We start from the raw sequence: 22645 nt of genomic DNA, 5'->3' as shown, positions 1-22645 counted from the left end.
TATTACACAAAAAGATCGAGCGCTTGTCTTGTTCGGCTCATTAAAACTATCGAAAATTCATCCCTTTCATATTATTTTATACTTTTTCAAACTTAAGGGATTATATGACGAAAAAGGATTATTGGAGTTTCCTTTACGTCCCTTTCAGACTCTCTAAAATTGAAAAGAACCAAGTTGTCTTTGTCGTTAAACTCGTTAAAACCAATAGCGACGAACTTGTCCATATAGACAAGAATGAGTTTCGCTGTCGCTAGGCTCGTTAAAACATAGTGACAGGTTTGCCCGAAGGGTTAATTATAGAACAAGCATATGTTATCCTCCTCAAGCTTGATAAAAATAAATAGGTACTGGTCAGCAATGACTGGGGAAAAATTGGGAAGAAAACTTGAAGAAACTTTATTGGTAGCAAAGTCGCTCTTGAACATGACAATTTCACTCCATGTCTGAGTCAGGTTGGGTTATTTTGTTCACCGGTCATATTACCATTGGTCCACCTTACCATCCATCTTTGGGGTTAACACTACCAATCAATTTCAGTGCCGCTGATATGTTCAAGAGAAGTCGATCAGAGAATTCACCAACCCATCTTGTGTCTTATCCGCTGAAATACCTTTACGCTTCATTCTTTCATGACCACCACCATGAACCCTGTATCATCGGATCGTTTTCACCTCCAAAAGTCATTTGCTCCATTCTGTGTCGTAGATGTGGGATTCATTAAGGCCCTCATATGATGGGTCACTTCTTGTCGACATCAGCTCATTATCCAAGAAGTCAACCTAGGAACAACACTTTCAGTACTTTGAAGCTTGCATGCCTCAATGCCAAGTTTCTCACTTTCGACGACAAGTTTACATCAATGGCCTTCAACCGATAGATTTTGCATGGTGTTCGACGCCAAGTCCCATTTTCACACCACGCAAATTGTACTGTCGTACCTTGAGGGTCATCATCATTATCGTTGATTCCTCTCGTGCCTGTTAACAACTTACATGATTGGCTGGTAATCAAGCGATGTATTTCCATGTTTGACTCTAGAACATTTTTCACATGGATCGACTTGTACTTCGGGCGAAGATTGGATGACTTTGAAGACCCCGGATCTAGTTTCATCCATCCAGGCTGTGATAAATTCAAGAAAATAAAGACATCAAATGTACATCATTGCTGCATAGATGATCATCCGAATCAAAGGATGATGGCTCTATCAGAATCATCAGTCTGCCACATAGATGGTTGTCTGTCCTATGTACATGAAAATGAACTTATAAAGCTGAGCATGGGAATGCCTGCCTCAGATAGATCATGAAAATGTTATGAAGATAATGTATTGTATTGTATCTTATTACAGGTCGCCTTCCGGTTCAAAAAACCTCAGATCCTCATGATAAAGCATTTCACCCGACATCAAAAGACTAATGACCTCATGCTTTAGGGGGCAATTGTTATAGACATTTTTGGGCACTGCAACTCCAATCATATATGTCCATAAAGCAAGGGCTTCTGAGTCCTTAAAAGTGTTGTTTCATGCCCTAAAGGAACAAGGTCAGCTGATTACATCATCTCCCAGAAATTCTCCATAGAAAACTGCTCAGAACTAGTCACTACTAGACCATACAGGTTTCTCAATGCTAAGGGTGCAATGCATCTCACCTGCCCAGTGTAAAAGGTGCGATGCATACTGGAAATCCCTTCTGTAGGGTGCGATGGGCGAGAATGGACAAATGGCAGAGATAGTTTGTGAGGTGGATGATCATGGAATCTTCCAGAAACTTCTCCTATGACACTTGCCTCTCTGAATTCGCCCAGGGATGAGTAAGAGATCATCAATCTCCAAGTGGAATCAAGAACTATCAGAGATAAGACACTAATCAAAATCCCAAAAGCTGACTCACCTCCCTGCAATTATCTATATATGGATCCCTCATCCCAAAGATCCAGAGGCTGGAATTTTGTATCTTGTAAGGAAGTGATGTTGGTTTCCTGGTGGAACATCATAGTGTTGGGTGATCTAAGATTTTCATGAGGTGAAGAAGGGCTTTCATGCTGGGAGGATGACGTTGGGTCAGATCAATGGGTTGTAATCCTCTCTTCTAATCTTCCTATTAATAAAGCTATTCAAGTTTTCCTCCACATTCTTGTATGTCTGATAGTATATGCATCTGTGTGGTCAATATATATCTGGTCCTATATTGTTTATGATTTTATATCTTTTCACTTTGAAGGTATTATGCTGCTTTGACTTTACAGGTACTCTTTGAAGCGGAGAGGTCAAGGGAGAAGTGGTAAAGACCTGTCGATGAGGAGAAGGAACAAGCAAAGGACTGAGCGAAAGATCGAGGTTGGTATTCTTTGATCCTCTCCTATTTACTTCTCGTAAAGGAAAATGAAAGTAACTTTAACCTATTTGTTTCTAAGATAGCTACTCGTCTTAGTGGGACTAGCAGCTCTGCATAGACACTAGATTTCCCGATAACACTACCATTGTCCATTTATCCCAATGGACCCATCCAATCCAATCCACTATCATACTCTTGCCTTCAGCTACTCTTATACATGCACAAGCTTCATATGAATCATACATTTCCTGCTGGATTTCATTCAAATCTCCCCAAGCTCCACTAACTTTCCTCTTTCCCAACTAGTTCCCAAGACCCTCAAAACATAACAGGCAAGAATAAGAAACAAACAATAATAAAACCATGAAACACCAATAGAAACACGACACCACAAACAAAGTGGTGAGGCCTTACACCAGACATAATCAAAACCCATAAACATATATCCACATAATGTCAATCAAAATCTAGGTTAGGAAGACTTCCTGTATTAAAAGAATTCATTCATTTGGAATTTGTAGTTTCCAAACATAACCAAAGGAATCCTCACCAATTCCCTTCTTTTACATTTTTACCTTGTTGTGATCAAGTATTACTATGATAAAGGTGAAGCTTGGCATGCAAAATAACAATCACAATTAAATCATAATGATATGTATGATCCACTTGAAACTCCTTTGTATCATGATGTCCATTTTCCTACTTTCATTTACGATTATAGTAGAAATTTTTTGGTTATTTCTTGAAACATAAAAGTGAAACCTTTGGTAAATTTCAAGAATTTAAATCCATGATTTAAAATGAATATATTAAAAGTATTAATACAATGAGAACTAATAATGGGAGGAATTCTCTAAAAAATAATTTACTACATATTTATCTAAGAATGGCATTCAAGATCAAAAAATCGTCCTTATACACCTTAACAAAATGGGGTAGTTGAAAGAAAAAATAAAAATGTGGTTGAAATGGTTAGAGGTATGCTTTATTCTAAATCACTACATAAAAAAAAATTGGGTTGAAGTCATTTGTTGTGTGAACTATATTTTAAATCTAGTTCTTGCTAAGGTAGTTTTGTAAGTTACTATAAAAAAAAATGGAATGGAAGAAAACTTGACGTAAATACCTTTAAGATATTTGGTAGTGAATTTTGGGCCCATATTCTTGATGACAAATGGAAAATGTTAGAGCCCAAGTCACACAAATGTGTTTTAATTGGTTGTAATGAATATCCTAAAGCTTATAACTTATTTGATCCATCTACCCAAGGTGTTATCGTCCATCAATTTGTTGAATTAATGAACTTTCTTTTTTCCTTGAATATTTTGAACCTCATGTTGCCTTGAATTTGCATTCATCTCCTATTATTCCCATATTCATTACCCATTCTTCTGTCTATGTGCCTAATCTTAATCTAGTTCACCTACCTATTCAAGTGATCCTCCTCAATGTTTTGAAGATAATAGAGTGGTTACTACCACTACCTCTCATCCTGTTTGGGCCAAGAAAATGATCTTGAATTTGCAGCTTCTGAGATTGGTATTCCTTCCAATACACATTGAACTAGATATGAATTTTCTCTTATGACTATTTTTTTGGCTACACATGATCCTTCCACATATGATCAATATCAGTAAAAACCTAAATGGGAAATGGAAATGACTGCAGAGTATAAATCATCAATGAAGAAGAATACTTCATGTTCTTGATCCTGGGGGCTAAGATACAAGAGGCTTGAATGTTGAAATTCTTTCCATGAAACTAAACATTGAACAACACTGAAAAGAAAGAGAGAGAAAAAGACAATATGATAAAAGCAAGAAAATGTGATAAAAGCTTTATTCTTTATTAAAAGGGAAGGACAACACTATTACTTCAACATCATGGAATATTGAATGTCATTTTGAAAGGTGAGGTAAATTATTTATAGCATATTCAATGTTATCTTGAGTTACATATTTTTATCATGGGTGAATACTATTACATCTACATCATGGAACATTTAATGTCCTTTTGAAAGGTGAGGGACATTATTTATAGAATTTATAGTGCCTCCTTGAGTTATATCTTTTTGCCATGGGTGAATACTGCAGGTGGATACCATGGATGAATCCCACTTTCTACTCAAGTCAACCCCCCCCCTCCCCCCTCAAAGGAAGAAATGGGCTCCATTGTATCAAGTTCCCTCATGAGAAGCTTCCACTAAATGTGCCTCCTAGTGAGTTGGTTGCCTTGATGAAGAAGATATGAGCCAATGAAAACAAGGATGTGGTTAACCCATAAAAATGGGTTTGTGGATGACCCATAACCAAGTGTTATTGAAGACAAGGACTTTGTGTGGTTAATCCATAACCATCGGTTTATGGATGAACCATAACCAAGTGATGTTGATTACAATGGTTTTGTATGATTAATCCATAACCATGGGTTTGTGAATGACCCATAATGAAATTCCAATGAATACAAGGATTTTGTGTGTTTAACGCATAACTATGGGTTTCTGGATGACCCATAACCAAGTAATTACAATGTGCCATGTGTCAATGAAGACAAGGGTTTTTTGTGGTTAACCCATAATTGTGAGTTTTTTGATGACCCAAAACCAAGTTGGTAATGCAAATATTGGAGAATGATTTTTTGTGGGTGACCCATAATCATGGGTTTATTAGTGATCCATAACCATGATGATTACAATGCATCAATTATCGATGAAGAAAAGTGTTTTTTTGGTTAACCCATAACCATTGTGAATGAAGGTTCGAGGATGAAATTAGCCTATAAAGCCTTCAATTCTCTTTGCAAGTTGTGACACTATGTAGTAAAAAGAAGTTGATGTTGTATTATATGAAGAAATTGAAGCTTGTGACCATGGAGTTCCATGAAATAACATTTCAATGAGCATTTCCTAATAATTTGAGCAGTTCCTTCACAACATCATCTCCTATTTCAAATTTACACTATTCCAAACAAACAAGTATGTTATTTTCAAAGAACATTTTCCTTGATGTTAAAAACATTAAAATTTGAAATTATTCACACACTTCCTTACATCGGATTGAGGTTTATGGGATTCATAATGAATGTGCTTCTCATATCTTCTTGTATTTATTTTCCTTTTACCATAACATTACATTGCCTCAGTATTGGCCTGATGCTTTATTGTCATGATTGGTTGTGTTTCGTCCATAACCATCTTCAACAATGTGGAGATAATCCAATCACAATCATGGCTAATAGTGTCTTTTCTAAGCTTTGTTGAAGCTGATGCCAAACCTAAGTTAGCTACCCTCGTAGAGGATTTTCACCATCTCCATTATGTTCCCCCATAGATATTTCCAAACAAGAAGTTTCTATTGGAACACAAGATGATCCAAGGACTTGACCAAGTTGGCTTGGAAGATTGTTAAGAAATTTCCCAGTCGGTTGTATTGCATAAGCATAATGTGAATAAAATTATTGAAGACTATTGAAAATTTCTAGCTATGGTATGAATTTCATCTTTAAAATCGATGGACAAAACTTAATTTTTTACTCTTGACCAATTCAACCTCAAAAATTCAAGTCGGCTTCAAGTCAAAAATTGACCCTCCAAAGTCACATATAAATTGACTTCATTGACCTCTCATTTGGACATCACATCCAGCATCAAATCATCTATGAAATTATAGGTTGAGTTCACACATGCAAAGAGGAGAGAAAAGTTTTTGTTTTCACTCACATTGACTTTTTATTATGGGTTATTCTGACCTGCATTGATTTATGTTGACCAAGCTCTTCTTTTGCTGCTTTGACCGAGTTCTTGGGGGGAGAATTTGACTGAATTCATGACAATTTTACAGGAGTATGATTTGGAATTCAGACTAGTTCACACTATTAAACGCCATCATCTTTTCCAGCTCACTGCATAAGCGATTAACTCACTAGAAAAAGACATAGTTGGTTGGGAGAAATAGATCAACATGTATAATGTTGATCAAGTTAACCCAACAAATGAAACCGCGTCAAGATATGCTAATGTATGACAATGTCTATAAGAAGGAACTTTTGCGTCACAGCTCTCAGCGAAGAAGAAAAGGGAATTCATCTTAAGGCATTATCTTATCAACTGGGTCATGGCATGCTTTCCCAAAAGCACCATAACAGTGTCTTTCTCAGATGTTTAGAATCACCAAACTTAGAAAGAGGCTTGAAAGATATAACATGGGTGACACCATGGCACATAACGTTATGTGGGATGAATATTATTGGTTGACATTGTTCAAAGACACACACACCTATGCTCACAAATGTCCTATTTTTCAAAGATGTGTTGGTCGTGAGAAAATGTTAGCCACCCCATTATAGTTGATTGTTGTTGAAGAACCATTCCAGCAATGGGGACTAGATGTTATCAGAGAAATATTCCCTCATCCATCAAAGAAACACCAGTACATATTAACCGCTAAAAATTATTTCACTTGATGGGTTGAAGCCATTCCTCTCCAGAAAGTGAATGATTAGGGGGTCATCTGCTTCATCATCCAAAACATCATTATTGAGTTTGGTGTTCCTACATCACTGGTATTTGATAACGCAACCTATTTTTCATCATTGAAACTATATGATTTTGCATTGTAAAATAGCTTTATATTGAAACATTCATATAATTATTATCCTCAAGGAAATGGTTTGGTAGAATCAACGAACTAGAATCTAATTTGAATCATAAAGAAAAAAAAAAAAATGAGCAAAGGAATTGACACAATGACTTGACGAATTCCTTATGGGCTAACTTAGTAACCCGTAAACCCTCTCTGGGAACCTCATATTACTTCCTTGTTTATGGAAAATAAGTTATCCTACCTTTGAACCTGTACCTCCCATCCTTACAATTATCTCAAGAGTCTCAAGGTAAACCTTGTCCAATTCTTCAGAGTAGGATTGATACTCTCCTCAAATTTGAGGAGAAAAGGAATTAAAATAAGGAAAATTTTGTCATCCATCAGAAATGTATCAAAAGTTAGTTTTATAAGAAATTTGCAGGTGATAAAGGATTTGGTGTCAAAGACGTAGTTTTGAAATGGGATAAATCCCACGAAGGCAAAGGCAAACATACCAAGTTCCAATCCCTATGGATTGGTCCATACACGGTACACAAAAATATTGGCCCTAACACTTATGGACTCTAATTTTTAAATGGGAGGATTGATTCTCTTCCTGTTAACATCCAAGACTTGAAGCAATACTTCTAGTAGCAGCCTTGGGGTGTGTTTCTAGTTTGTACATAATATTTTTGTTTCTTTTCTTTCATTGTTATTTCTTGTTTTATGTCATGTCATTTGATTTTTTGTTCCTTTTCACATGCTTTGTTTTAGATCATTATATATAAATAAGATCTTTTGTGAAAACTATCTCGTTTGGCTCTAAGATGATGTGGAAAAAGTTTAAAAGGGCATTGTGATGACTAACAACACTTGGCTAACTTTTGATTTCCTTCTTTTCTTGGGCATAAATATCTTCAAAAGTTGATGACGTCAAAATGGAAAATATGACTCTTTCTTAATGGAAAGCTTTAGCGGATCTATGATGCACATATTCACATTAGGATCTTTGTTCCTTGAATCTATGTTTATATTGATTGGTTCTCTAATGTTTCAACCCAATCGAGTAAAGAAGGGAAAGGAGGAAACTTAAGAAAGAAAACCAACTTCAAAGGTATATATATAAGTCTCTATAAAACAAGGAACAACCTCTCTTGCCCATAAAATAAGGATCCCTCTTCTGCCCTAGCAGAATAAACTCTCATAAAATGTCCATGTGCATAACATAATAAAACAAATAAAGGGTGAAATAGGATAAAGGCTTCGTATGTAGAGAGGTGAAGCAAACAACCTCACCTGGGTACTAAATGGGTCTGCTGGAAACAAAGTGATGTTTGTGATTCCTTGAAGTGACTTTGTCAGGTACTGAGGTCAAAAATGGACTTCAAAACAAAAATGTACAACCAAAATAAATTTTATAAGAACCAATAGGATTTAATATGATGATGTCAACCATGCGGGATGATTCAACATTTTTGGAGTAAAAAGATAAAAAGATAAAATAATAATAAAATAAAAAACTACCTTTTCAACCCATATTTTCAACTTATATCCCCACAATTTTACTCAAATTTTGAGTGGGAGCACTCATTGGATGAAAAATTTAATTCCTCATCCAAGGAGTACCCAGATTACATACTTTTATTGCACCCTAGTACACTAAAAATGTGAAATCATGAAAAAATATGATTGCAATCACATGTTTTCATGTATTCGTCCATGAAAGTATGAAACATGGTCCATCAAAAGTATGAAACATGGGTGCTCCTTGCATGAGGAATTAAATTGCACATATAATGGGTGTTCCTACTTGAAATTTGAGTAAAATTGTGGGGAGATATGTTGAAAATACAAGTTGAAAAGTAGTTTTCCTTTTTTCCCTCCAAAATTTGATGAGGTAATACAATATTTATTTTATTTTTTATTTTTTTTGTAATCTTGGTAGGACTAAATATTCATCATGTCCAAAGTCTCACCTTGATCGAGGGGATAGCAAGATATCTGAACCCAAGACTTCCGGTTCGGTGAGACTTCATTTCCACGACCATTGGCAATTGAGCTACCCCAATCAGACAATCCAATATTTATTTTATTATTTCCACTATTATTTTATAATATTCCTTAGGAGGCCCATTTTAGAGCTCAAAATTTCTCTAATGGACGATACTAAAGCTTTGAACATTTTAAACTCACAAACTCATATGATCCTTCTCCCTAATTAAAACAATTGGATTTTGACTAATTTTTATGATGTGTGTTAAGTCGACAAGAGGAATAGGAGAGACTACATCTATAACCAAACTAAGTGGGGAAGCTAATGTAATATATATGATGAATCAATACTTCCTTAAGGCTAGACTTCAAGCATGAAGTTAGACCTAAACAGAGAAGTTGAGGTTCTTCCAATGAATCGCCAAGTGTTGTAGTGGCTATGACACCCTCCAAAATTTTGACCTCATTTGAATTTTGGAGCCCCCCTAATGGTCATGTCCTCCTTTTGTGTTTTAATTCATCAAGATCATATCATGTTTGTTCAATTTTCCTTAAGTGTTAAAGTTTCCTCCTAAAAAACCCTAAGCGTCAATGCACTTTACTTTCACAAGCCTAAGGCAACTTTCCTTCATGCCACACTTTTTGTCCACAAGCCTAGTGCACTTTCAAAACACATGTCTTGTGTACTTTCTAAACACAGTCCAACACATTTACTAGAAGTAGCTTAAGCACATCTTCAAGCACTAGTTAATTCCCCTGGCTCCTGGACCATGTGTTGGGCACACTTTCTTGATCTAGCTCTAGCTCACTTTCTAGTGGTAGTCAACACCCTCTTGTCACCAAGTTTTGTGCTAGGTGCACTTTCAACCTCTTCCATAGTCACACGTGTGGCTCTTCCTATATAAAGAGATCATTACACATTCATTTCTCTCATTAGAGATTTTTGCACTTTTAGAGCACACGGCCAAACTCTCACTCTTGGTCATGCAAGCACTATCACATGGGTAAGTTATCCTCTGTTGCACTTGATTTATCATTGCATTTCTCTCTTTTTTTCTTTATCGTCCTTTGGTATTCTAGGACTATTCATATTTTTGTCATGAGCTTTATTATATGTGTGTGTGATCATGTTTAATTCCCACTTATGTATCCTCTTTCTCTCTCTCTCATTCAATTGATCCCACACGTGGTTGATTTTTTGTTATCCTTTGTTATGATAACTTATACTAGCTTTAAACACATGAACCCTTCAATCTAAGTGTTGGTGCATTGCACTCCCTTATCTGGTGAACTCATCAAACCCTTTTCTCCAACAATTGCAACATGCACTCATCACAAACCCAACCTTTCCTCATTGGTGCATAACGCACTTCTAGATCCTAGTCCCAAACCCCTTTCTCCTTGTTGTTTCTCCATGCACCCAACCCAACACTAAGTAGCGCTCTGCGTACTTCAAGTGGGAAGGCAAACCAACCCTTTTCCCTTGCAGATGTGTCATGTACCCAGCCTATGAACCCTTTCTCATTAGTGACACACTGTGCACTCTTAGTTCTTAGGCCTCTAACCTTTGCCTCCAGACCATGTGCCCAATGGCAAGGCTAGTCTTTATCCCAACACTAGTGCATTGTGCACCTTTAGTGACCAATCAAAGTAGCCTTGATTCTAGCTTGTGCTATTGCGCCTAAAACCAACGCATTGTCCCCTGACAGTTGATATTTTTCATAAGTGAACAAGGTAGAGTAGGTATTTTTGTGAGACCGAATCTGTGCTTTTCCATGAGTGAATTTTTAGTTCCCAGGTACTACAGATCTAGAGACTATCATATTATCATCTTCTACTGATGCCATTCCTCTAGTTACATAGAAAGAACTAACAAGGGAGGCCACTAAAACCAGTATCAAAGGTGTTGTGGACAACCTGAAAACCAAAGTACCAATGCTAGCAAACACAATATGTTTCATAGAAAAATCCACCACCTTGACATGGCATATGATATTCAAGGATTTTGTCAAGAAGGAGTTCCCAAAAAATATAGAGGATAGGGAAGTGTATGCCAATGTTAAAAGGCTCATATTCTATAGGACTACTATTTGGTATGCAGTTTTAACCTATGTAAAGGTAATCGGGTGGATATTGCAACATATTGATCCTAAAAGCATGATCCTCATAAGTGTGAATGGACAAGAGCTTGCCACATACCAACCCCATGATCCGCATTCATAATATAAGCTTCCAAAGCTAGAGGAATACCTAAATTCAAAATTTTATGCTGCTTTCTCTCCTCATAATTCCATAAAGGACTTTCTCAAGACATGGTAGCAAGAGCCAAACAAGTTTTTCCAGAAGCATGACAATATTTACAGAATAAAGTCATTAAAGAAAGTACATCAACATATGATGGCTATGTGATGCAAGTTGTATGGGTGTGAAAACGGACAATTCTTTAAAGAAAGATGGCTCTATATAATCTATCCATGTGCCGATGAAGGAAATATTTTCAATTGATCTAACCTGATAGCCAACAATTGTAGTAGAATGTTACAAAGGCAAAAAATATTTCACAAGGCGAGTAGCCCAAATTTTACATGTCAGCCTACTTGCTAGATGGGAACTATGCCAAGAATGAAGTCCTGGGTCTAGGATGGAAGTGGAAAAAAGAGCAACCTCTTGTCCATGTAAATTTTTTTATATGTTACCTACAAGGGGATGTATAAAAAAATAACTAAGTGGTTCATTGCAGTGTTATATCAGGGAATATTTGGAGTTGAGGCACCTTGCATGACTAATAAGGCTAGCGAAGCCATAGCTAAAGCTGTAGCATGGTTTACATCTTATTAGGGTACATTCATTAAGGTGTTCAGGGCTTATAAAAGTTTGCAACAAATAAATTAGTCATGAAAGAGGTTGGTTATCAGCTTTGCACAAGATTGTCTCAACAATTACAGAGGTCGAAGAAGTTACCATGGCCTATTTTTCCTCTACAAATAGGGTCATATGAACTGAAGAATTTAAAGTTAGTGTAGGAAAAAATTGAAGAACTTAATCACCTGAGATTTGGTGAGATAGGTTGTCACCAATGTGACCCTAAAAGTATATGCAAGCAACATTGTGAAAAGTTGAGGTATAACTAGCTATATGCTTCTATCTATTGGGAGGACAAAGAAAATATCAAGAACTACTATAATGCCTCTAGAGGATTTGGACCAGGTGAAGAAGTAGGCCCTTCTCCCACAGTGCATGTGCCAAATACGCATAAAGAAGGAACCCAACAGGGAATGGAAATCTAGGATAATGTTGAGTTGAAGAGGAAGAAAGAACAAGATGTTGAGGAGGAGAGGATTAAGAAGTTCAAAGTTGATCCAAACACTAAAGGGGAAATTTAGGAAGAAAGGAAAAGAAAATAACTTGCAGAGGTTAGAAAAAATAAACAAGAGGAAGAGTGCACGAAGAAAGAAAAGTAGGAGAAGAAGAAGCAAGAGGATATGTAGAAGAGGAAAGAAGATCAAAAGAAAAATAAATAGGAGGAAGCTCTAAAGAGACAACAATATGAAGTTCTTAAAAAACATAGGGAAGAAGAAGAGCAGTGAAAATTACAAGTCGAAGAAGAAAACGGGAAGAAATAGTAAGAGGAATTTGCAAAGTAGTTAGAGGAACATTTGGAGGCCCAAGGAATAACTGATGAACAAGAGGAGGAGAACTAGATAGCAAAGACTAAGCCGATTATAGCTCCTCTGAAAATTTTACCTCCAACTCCTCTAACCGATGGGAACCTTCCTTTCAGTGAGATGGGGATTACACCTCCAGATGAAGATAGAATTATGGACATCTCCAATTTCATGTTTGATGAGCTTAAAGATAATATCATTCAAGAAAGGATGAAGTACTTCCCAAAGGAATTAGATCGACATGTTTCTATTCATATAAAAAGGTTCATTGTTTCAAATACTAAGACTAATCCCCGACCAATTGCTTCAAAAAATGCAGACTTGCAGTAGCTATGAAAAACAAAATTTATTTTTTGATGAAAAAAAATGAAGAATTGGAGAAACAATTGGCTAGTGCAAAGCAGCAAATTGATCATCTCCTTGTCTGAAATCAAAGGATGCCTTCCACAAGCTCTAGCAGGGAACGATTATAGTCAGCCATACTTGAAGAACTCAATCAATTAGAGGAACAATGAAGCAAGTTTATGAGGATATGATCATCTTACATAAGGCAACGACGTTGTTGTATGAATTCCAAAAGGGATCACTAGAAAACTTGAGGATCTTAAATTTAGATCATACAACTATAGACATGATCCAAGAATGGCGTGCCAAGTACTTAAATGCACCTACATCGTTGGCTAGGAAAGGAAGGATTGAATTTCAAATCGATAGAGTGGATATGAAAATCCATATGCATATTTATGATCAACTAAACATTCATATAACCAGCACTATGTTAGTTCATATGTGATTTCACAACAGATTAAAAGCTTTGGTATGAGTGCACAAAGTGCCTTCTATAAGTGCATGTGAGGAGGTGAGACATAAAGACACTATCAGGTAGGAGTTAAAGGAATTTTTTGACCACATCAGAAAGGAGACTACTTACGATGATTTAGCCTGTGACCAGAGACATCGTTCTACAATATGTAATTGAGCCAGTCATGTTACATATGAAGCTAGTCATGTTGCGGAAAATTTTGAAATAAGGCTCCAAAACCATATACCCAAACACTTTGGAGGGCAAGATGAGATGCATTCCAAACCTACCACAAAGATTGAAGGCATGACAATGGAGTATAGATCTTGGTATCAATACATTACAATGGAGATTCATGTCACAGTAGCAAAATTACAGTTTCCCCAAATATGAATACAAATATGTTTATTTTGTTTTAATCATTTTTGCCACAATTTTATAGAATGTAATTTTGTAATTAAAGAAATGAAAAAATGTAAAAAATATGCAGAAGCTCAAAAGCCACATGTGGAATGTGAAAAGTCACAAGGAAGTCCAAAGGACATATGGAAGCTAAAGAGTCGTGAGGGAGCTCAAGAGTCACATTGAAGGTGAAATGTCACCTCATTTGTTAGATATAGACCCTCATGCCTCAATCAAAACAACTTTTAGTCTTGGCTTCTCTTTCTAGCATAGGATACAGAGATCATTCTTTTGAGAAGCAAGTTGTGTCTTCACGCTCCACTATTGGAGCAAGTGAGATGTCATTGAAATTGTGTATTTTGGCATTTCCACTTAATCATTTGAATCTTTCGAGAGTTAGACAACCCTTTCATGCATGTATCGGAAGCATTGTAATATTTTTCTTTTAATGGTTGCAGTATATGTGTGTGTTTACATGTATGAAGGAGAATGAACTCCTTTATTGTCTTCAGTACATATTCTTATTGATATTGCTTGCCCTATTTTCTTTTCATGATCTTGGTTATTTTAAGACTACTTTTCAAATGTATCAATGATTCTTTACATTTATATGTTCCTTTACTAGATTAATGCTATCATTGTTCTTCTAAAGGCCCACCTTATTCACTATGTTCATGGAAGCACCTTATATTCATTACAATTGTTTGTCTCACAAAGCTAACATTTCTTGCTTGCCTTAAAAGCAATATAAATTTTGTCTTATGTTATTATGCTTCACCAAGGCAGATCTTTAAGTTCATCATAATGGCATTGTGTGAGGTCTGATTTGGAGTTCATACCGAGAGACCCCCTCGTGTTGGCAAATTTCCAGCACCAACAACATAAGGGTAAATGTATTCTCATCATTCTTAATGAGGAAGCTTCGAAGAAAATATAACATAATTTGTATACTCATTTGACACAAGAAATTATGTCCCCATCTAGATTATTATCTTCGATTAATTATAACATAGGGCAATTACAAATGGTTTTCTTACGCCCAAATTTGACAAACCAACAAGTCAAATTGGAACAAAATATTATGCAATTACCAAGGTATCAGTGGATCTAGATAATATCCCCCCCACAAGATAGTTTTGTTTGACATAAAAATGATGGAAAAGTTGTAGCTAGGGACCTAATACAAACCTCCATCAATGTCTGGAAAATGAAAATATGTCTGCATATAATGGAAAATCATCTTATCCTCGAGGGTTAGCTCACATGGTCAAGTCCCCATTGCTAAAGCACCTCTTCTATTGAGAGGTCACGTGTTCAATTCTCTTGACACTTTTGGGGCAAAGCCTATGGTTGAGCTAGCATGAAGTGATCCTTTCAGGTAGATTTTCTTGTTACAAATATTTTGTGGATGTATTAGCCACCAATCTATTGGGACCATGAAGCACAGAAGAAAAATGGCAATGCATCTTCAAACAAAAAAAATAAAATAAGTGAGCTAAGTTTACTTCCATAATAGATTTGCAATCGAATATTTTAAAGCTAGTAATATAAATGAGGATAAATAAAATGTGGCTTTGATGTTGAAAGAGAGGTAATGAGATCCAAAGACTTAGATCAAAGTAAATGTTTCCTGCCACTTAACACAATCAGAGCAAAAGAATTGTTGGAGCTAGAAAAACAAATGATGGAGATGAAAAATCATATCAAAGCTCTAATGGAAATTAATAACAAAAATGAAAAGATTAATAATATTTTAGAAGAGGGAAAGACAACAAATTTAGCTAAAACATTAGAAAAACAAAAAAAAATCCTTGAGTGGAAACAATTGAAGTTGGATCTGAGAAAGAAAAAATTATTAAATTAAAAAAGAATTAGCTTAGTTGCAAGAAGAATGTCAACCAAAGGTCACATATATTGCAGATATGAAGTCATTATTGGAGAAAATATATGATATTATAAATCAAAACCATTCTAATATTTCTCAAGAAGGCAAACAAATAAATGAAGAAGTAGAAAATGTGGTTGCATATGAAGAGCTAAATAAAAATGTTATCCAAAGATTAGACTCCAACGAATATTTTTTTGGAACTAGACATTGTATTTGGGATAAAATTAAAGAATTAATGAAAATATTTAAAGATCATTCAACATTTTTAACTTTACTATAAAAAATAGAAAGAAGTCTCATCTTGCCTAGTAAAAGAGCCTATGAATAGTTGGGAAATAAAGTGCAGGTAGTTGATGAGGTGATCAAAGTTGTAAATAGCTAGAAAATGGAGAATTTAAAAGCTCTAGCGATATAAAAAATACTTCTTTTACCATGGAAGCTATGTCAATTATAGGAAAGCAGATATTTATCTCTATTGCTTATGAAAAATGTAAAAGTATTAGGACCTTCGATTAGGATTTTAGAAGTATATTATCTGAGGGTTTGGAAAATGATTTATTTGCAACATGGAGATACAAAGGTTGGTTTTATGAAGACGATATTTATTTAAGAATTTTGAAAAAATAAGAAATGATCAAGAACAATTCCAAGATGTTACAAGTCCCATTTGGGGACATTTGATTATGAGAAAATAATATTTGACTTATCAATTTTTGTGATTGTCTCATAAACCGAAAGGTCCCTTCCAAGGATGACCTATATTCTCTACACTAATATGGATATTATTTTATGAGGAATGAATGAGTACCTCATTCCAAGGGAAACCAAATGGTAGTGATTGCATGAATAAGAAACTAAGGTGTAGCAAGTTAAGGAGAAAACAACTTGTTACAATTGGATAATTTTTTGGTGATGAAATCAATGAACCAAAAAGTTGCATAAGACTTTTGTCTAGATCAAACAAAAGTAAAGGCATATTTGCATGGAAAAATCACAAAAACATAAGAGTTTGAAAAACTTGTTACAAATGAATAGTTTGGCAATGATTAAGGCTCAATTATGCATGTATTTTTAATTGGAACCCGAGTCATGAGAATCGTACTCTCTACATATCAATGAGTGGAGTACATTGATGAAATATTTTTTTTAGAATATAACAAAAACCACCAAATTAATCAACGCAAAATAGTTATTGATAAAGCAACAATCTCCACTATATACAATTATGAATCTTGAAGAAGAGATGAATCCAAAACCTTAAGCTTAGATCCCTTCAATGATATTCTCTTCTTCCATTTGATAGGAGGTAATATCAATGATGATAGTCACGCTTTTTGTTCTGAAGTACTATCAATCAAAATTGAAGAAAAATTTGGGAATGGTATCATACCAACTAGTCTTCTCAACATGATATATACAATTTAATTAATGTCTTCATATAAAAAAAATCGGGAGTTGTACAATGGAATCTAGAATCACCTCATTGTTATTAAATTATTCATTGTGATGTTATTATACATCTATTTTTGTATAAATTTGAAGAGCACATCATTGATCCTATTTGTTCATTGATAGAAAAATGGTGATCCTATTTGTTCACAACTTATTAGAAGATACCAGTTTCTTCTGACAAAATTACTTGGAAAATTATCAAATTGTCAATAATCAAGGATGTTTGGACATGAAATTCATTCACTCTCATAAATTATACTATCCTTTAAACTTCAATTTAGATGAACAATTCAACATCCATATAGATTGTTTCTCAAACATATCTCCATCGAAGCTTAGTTAAGAAGTTTTAAATTGTAGATTGAAGATAATAATAGTTCATGCACTAGTTCATGTTGCCTTACTAGTATAAAAATTAGAACACATGATTGAAGGGGGGTATTAAACTCTGAGTCTCCAAACAATTACAATGTCTGAGATTACCTTCTTATGTGTTTTCATTCTTATCTACTTATGAGGCATTGTCATTATCCACTAATGAGTTTTTTGTAAGATCTAGATCTAGAGGTGAATGATGTGCTATAAATTGGTATCATGAGATGAACTTTGCGTAGAATATGGATTAAAGAATTTTCTATGAAATTTATGTCTTTTTTTACGCTTTCTCTTTTTCTTAACATGTATCCAGAAAAAATATTATAGAGTTACCTTGCAAATGACATCTAGACCATGTATATGTGAATGAGTGTCCAAACCTTGAAAATATTAGTAAGTATAGAACCAATCCTCTCGCAAATGATTAAGTTTTGTTGTAATTTCATATGAGAGAACATTCTAAATTGCACACCACCATTATAAAAGGATTAATAAAATTGTTGACTAATAATGCAACTAATCTTTAATAGATTAGTAATCATACACAAAATATAAACCATTTACAAATTAGATAAATATATGTTTAACATGAAAAAACTATGAACCAACATAAATGCAATCATAACATGAAGCCACTATCACCCAACATAAATGCAATCATAAATATCTAAATATCATATGTTTATTAAGAAAAGCATTCATTATTATATTTTAATCGTTCTTAATACACAATATGGCAATACCCTACAACTGAATGAGTGGTTTGAGTGGTTTATATTAGATGATTGTGACCCTATATGGTTCTAAATATTCAAGACATTAAAGGAAAACTTATAGCTTTTCTCTTCTTCATTTTGAAAATTTGAAATTATTTACATCTTAACAATTTTTGAAGTTAATAATTTACAACTAGGTTTAGTTATAAATATGAGTGAGGTTGTGTTGTTTAGTAATCATTTATTAATATTGAAAATTTATATATATATGTGGAGTAAGAATATAATTTTACTTAAATATTAATGTTAAGTGATCAAAATGAAAATTTATCCAAATATTTCATAATAGAATATCATTTTAAAATCAATTTATTATATAAAAGTACATTATTGTGCATCTTTATAAATTTCAAAATTATTTAATTGTTATTAAAAATCCTAAAACTGGGATATTGTGCTTTTTTTAAGCAAAACTTAAAAGAACCATAACCTAGGTACGCACTTGACATATAAATATATGAAAATACAAATATAAATATATTAAAATTCAATATAAAAAGATTAACATGAATAAAATCACGATTAATCTTGTTTTAAAGTATAAGTTATTTTGTACCCTTTAATTTATGTTTGACCTTTCATTAATTAACTTTGAATTTTAAATATTTTAAAAGTAAAACAAATAAATTTTTTTTAATAAAGTAAAAGAAATAATTTATTTTTTTAATATTTAAAATAATTTTAAAAATATGGTATTTTATTGCTTAGATTGCCAAAGTGAGATTTTATACTCTAAATAATCAAATATTATTTTAATTATTTTATTACTATGTGAAAACTAAATCAACATTTCGTTTTCAAACTTTAGTTAAAATAAACACCTATTTCTTTCAAAGATATTTTTGATAAAAAAATCATTTTGAAAGAAAAAATATATATAATTTATAGTAAAAAATTAAAACAAATTTATATATAGGAAAGTGAATGTAAAGTTGGAAAATGACTTTTTGTAAGAGTAGCAATAAGAAGGATCAAATCTCTTTTTTAGTGTAAAATTTGAGAAAAAAATTACATCTTAATGATCTAATTTCTCTTTGCACTTGGTAGATCTAGAGTAAAGATAGATCTATAAATAAATAAAAAAATAAAAATCACACTTTTGTATTTACAAATTTTTTTATTTTTAATCATACATGTAAGGAAGTAATCAACCCCAATTTCAAAAATCAAAATTATCTCTACGTTTTGACTAGTGCTAAGAAGAAAATGATCATCGCTAAGATTAGAACTAATTCTCATGAGCTTCGGAGTGAAATCAGTGTTTGGTCATACCTAAAACACATGGGATTAAAGAGTTTGTCACATATACCCTCTCAAAAGAGTTGAAGATGAAAAACACTTTGTCTTATATGTTTTAGTGGACATTAATCATCATGATCATCATCAATTAAGATCATTAATTAAATTTATTAAGTTTTATATATTTATTAATTATATGTTCTTAAAATATCATGGTTATAAGCCGGATCATTACTATTTAAATTTATTTTAATATTATATGTGTATTATAACATTAAAATTGTTTGTAATTTTTATTAATAAATAATAAAATAATATAATATAACAAATTGAATTGAATCTATTTATTAAATTTGTTACATTTTACTTTTCTTTTTCAGTTTTTTAATTGACTTAGTTTGTCAAGGCCGAAGAATTGCCCCATCAAAAGTGGTCAGATTGGACCAAAAAAATTCAAAAAACCTTGCCAGAGGAGTGTTTGAATCATGTTTTTGTTTTTTAATCATGTTTTTGATGGTGGAACTGGATTTAGCACCATCAAAAACCTTTGGGGCACCCAAAATCTTGAATTTTGACAGATGTAACATGGATTTAGAAACCTCTGGTGCACCCAAAATCTTGAAGTTTGATAGTTGTAACCTGGATTTACAAACCTCTAGGGCACCCAAAATCTTGAAGTTTGACCGTTGTAACTTGGATTCACAAAAATTTCTTTCCGATATTATCAAAATCTTGCTAGAACTTCCATGATTTTCAAGGCAAATCTACAAGCTAATTAAACTAAAGCTTTTTAATTAAGTACACATTTTGTTATTTTTATTATTAATACTTCCTTTTACAAATATTACAACATCTTTTTCATACTAAACCACTACAATAACTTTCCCATATTGAACTTACATTTAAGGTATCACTACAACATCTCCCATCTATATTGAGCCAAACATCTCTCATATTAGACTCTAAAACCCATTCCAGTGCAATTACAAAATTCAAATTAATAATAACATTGTAGATCACCATATCATTTCAAATACAAACCCATTTCTACCATATTTTTTTTATTTATATTTTTTATTCTATTATTTTATTAATAAATAATTCTATACTAATTAATTTACTACATCTAATTTAATATGATTTCAAACAGATAGATAGATAGATAGATAGATAGATAGATAGATAGATAGATAGATAGATAGATAGATAGATTATTTTTTATACAAAAGTAAAATATTTTATAATATATTAAAGATGAGATTAACCAAGAAGAATTAATAGAAATTGATTGAAGAAAGACATCAAACTTACTAGTAATTATGGTAGTTACTTGTCAAGTAAATTGCTATATTTTTCTAGATAAAATATATATATATATATATATAATTCATCCTAACTTTTGAATTAAAGTAATATATATATATATATATATGATTTAACCTAAAAATTTTACTAATTATTTATGATTCATATATATATAAGTTCAAATATGATATATATATAATTTCAAATATTATCGATATCTCACATTAAAAATTTCGAATATATATATATATAACTTGAAATAATATCTGTCTTCCCACATTAATGATAAATAGCATAAATTTTTGAAAATCCTGATTCTAACTTTCTAGAAATAGAATGATAAATTTATTTATTAGTTTAGCATTTTTTATTTTTTTTCCTGGCTCTCCAAACAACGTTAAAATGCATCACTTTAATATCTACAGAATTTATGTTCAGAACATTTCAGTAAGAAGTTCTTTGCTTTTCCAGAGATATACTATGTAAGTTTAATTGTCACGTGTCTAATTTGGAAAAAAAATAGAATTCCCTAAGAATATTTTTAAAAATTCACTATGCTGACAAAATTATATAATTAAAAGAAAAAAATTAACAGAAAAACCTCTAGACTGCTCCCTATTATGACTCCTTCATATAAACAATTATTTAAATTGATTGACATCAGTCGCTCACATGAATGCATTCTCGACAGAACTTGAGCTCTGCGCGAACCACCTTCGTGGGTTTTCTTCTCTGAGAAGCCGCATGCAACTTGTGGTTATCGGTACTTACCAAACTGCGTACAAAATCAATGAATGTGTACATAGAAACCGTAGGAAGACCAGACAGCCGCAGGCTTTTTGCTTTCGGCATCTTGTTTCGTCTCAGTCACCTCGCCTTTCAATAAAATTCCCCGACTGAGAATTGGTATAAATTTCAATATCAATCGTCTGATTCTAGGTACTTGGCCTTTTGATCAAATTCGCAAGCGAGAATTTGATATAAAGTTCCAATAAGTGAGAATTCATGTAAAATTGAAGTGAAGGCTCCAAGGAAGGGGGTCGTGAATAGCGAAGTACGTCCGGTCGAGTAAAGGAGAGCAGGTTAACCTGAAGCATTGAAGGGAGGCCTCAAGGGCCTGGAGTCTGGTTGCTGGCAGCCTGGCAGCAGTAACAAAACACAAGAAAACAAAATGCATGTGCATGCAGTGTCACGTCACATCACGTCAAATCACATCCGTCACCTTACAAGTACGGTAGGGTAATAGATATATGAGTATGATGAGATGTTTTATTGTTTTGGATTCGATTCCGTTGGAGACCATTCTGTGGGTGCAGGCTCCAGTGAAAGCAGACGCATGCTAATAATGCAGGAAGACGAATCCCAATAACACAGACGGTTACTTTACCGTGACAGCGTCTTAAGAGGTGGCAACTCCTATTTCCAACCCCATAGCCTCATTAATGCGGCCTCATTAATGCGGGGCTACATGCACAGGAGATAGGAGTTTATAACACGCGAGGTGGGTACTACGCCGTTTTTTTTTATTATCTAAACGCGAGGTGGCTATCTCCTGCACATGTAGCCCCGCATTAATGAGGCTATGGGGTTGGAAATAGCATTTTCTTTAAGAGGTGACCACAGGTGCTGCCTCTGCCACGGTACTCTTTGTTGGTAGTAAAGGAGAAATGTAGGCTTCAGGAGTGGAACCAACGCAATCCAGTACTAAAAACTGTGGGTTCTGTTACCGATGATAGAAAAGAGCTCGGAGCAAGTATATGCCAGTTGGGCAACCTATCAAAAATTAATAACAATGAATAATGAATCATGCCTGGTCTCTTGGTCAAGGAC

At 33.7% G+C, this 22645-nt stretch overlaps 1 pseudogene; it reads right to left on the bottom strand.

Moving 5' to 3' along the window:
- LOC149202258 (glycosyltransferase family 92 protein RCOM_0530710-like) overlaps positions 1-21667 on the bottom strand; it is a 56478-nt pseudogene extending 34811 nt beyond the window's left edge.
- Positions 21668-22645: the final 978 nt, after the last annotated feature.

Source organism: Pinus tabuliformis, chromosome 2_1 (genome assembly GCF_031772625.1).
Source record: "Pinus tabuliformis cultivar Carrire ecotype Pingquan chromosome 2_1, CPIR1, whole genome shotgun sequence".
NCBI classification, from domain to species: domain Eukaryota; kingdom Viridiplantae; phylum Streptophyta; class Pinopsida; order Pinales; family Pinaceae; genus Pinus; species Pinus tabuliformis.
This window is presented reverse-complemented; position numbering and strand designations above follow the sequence as displayed.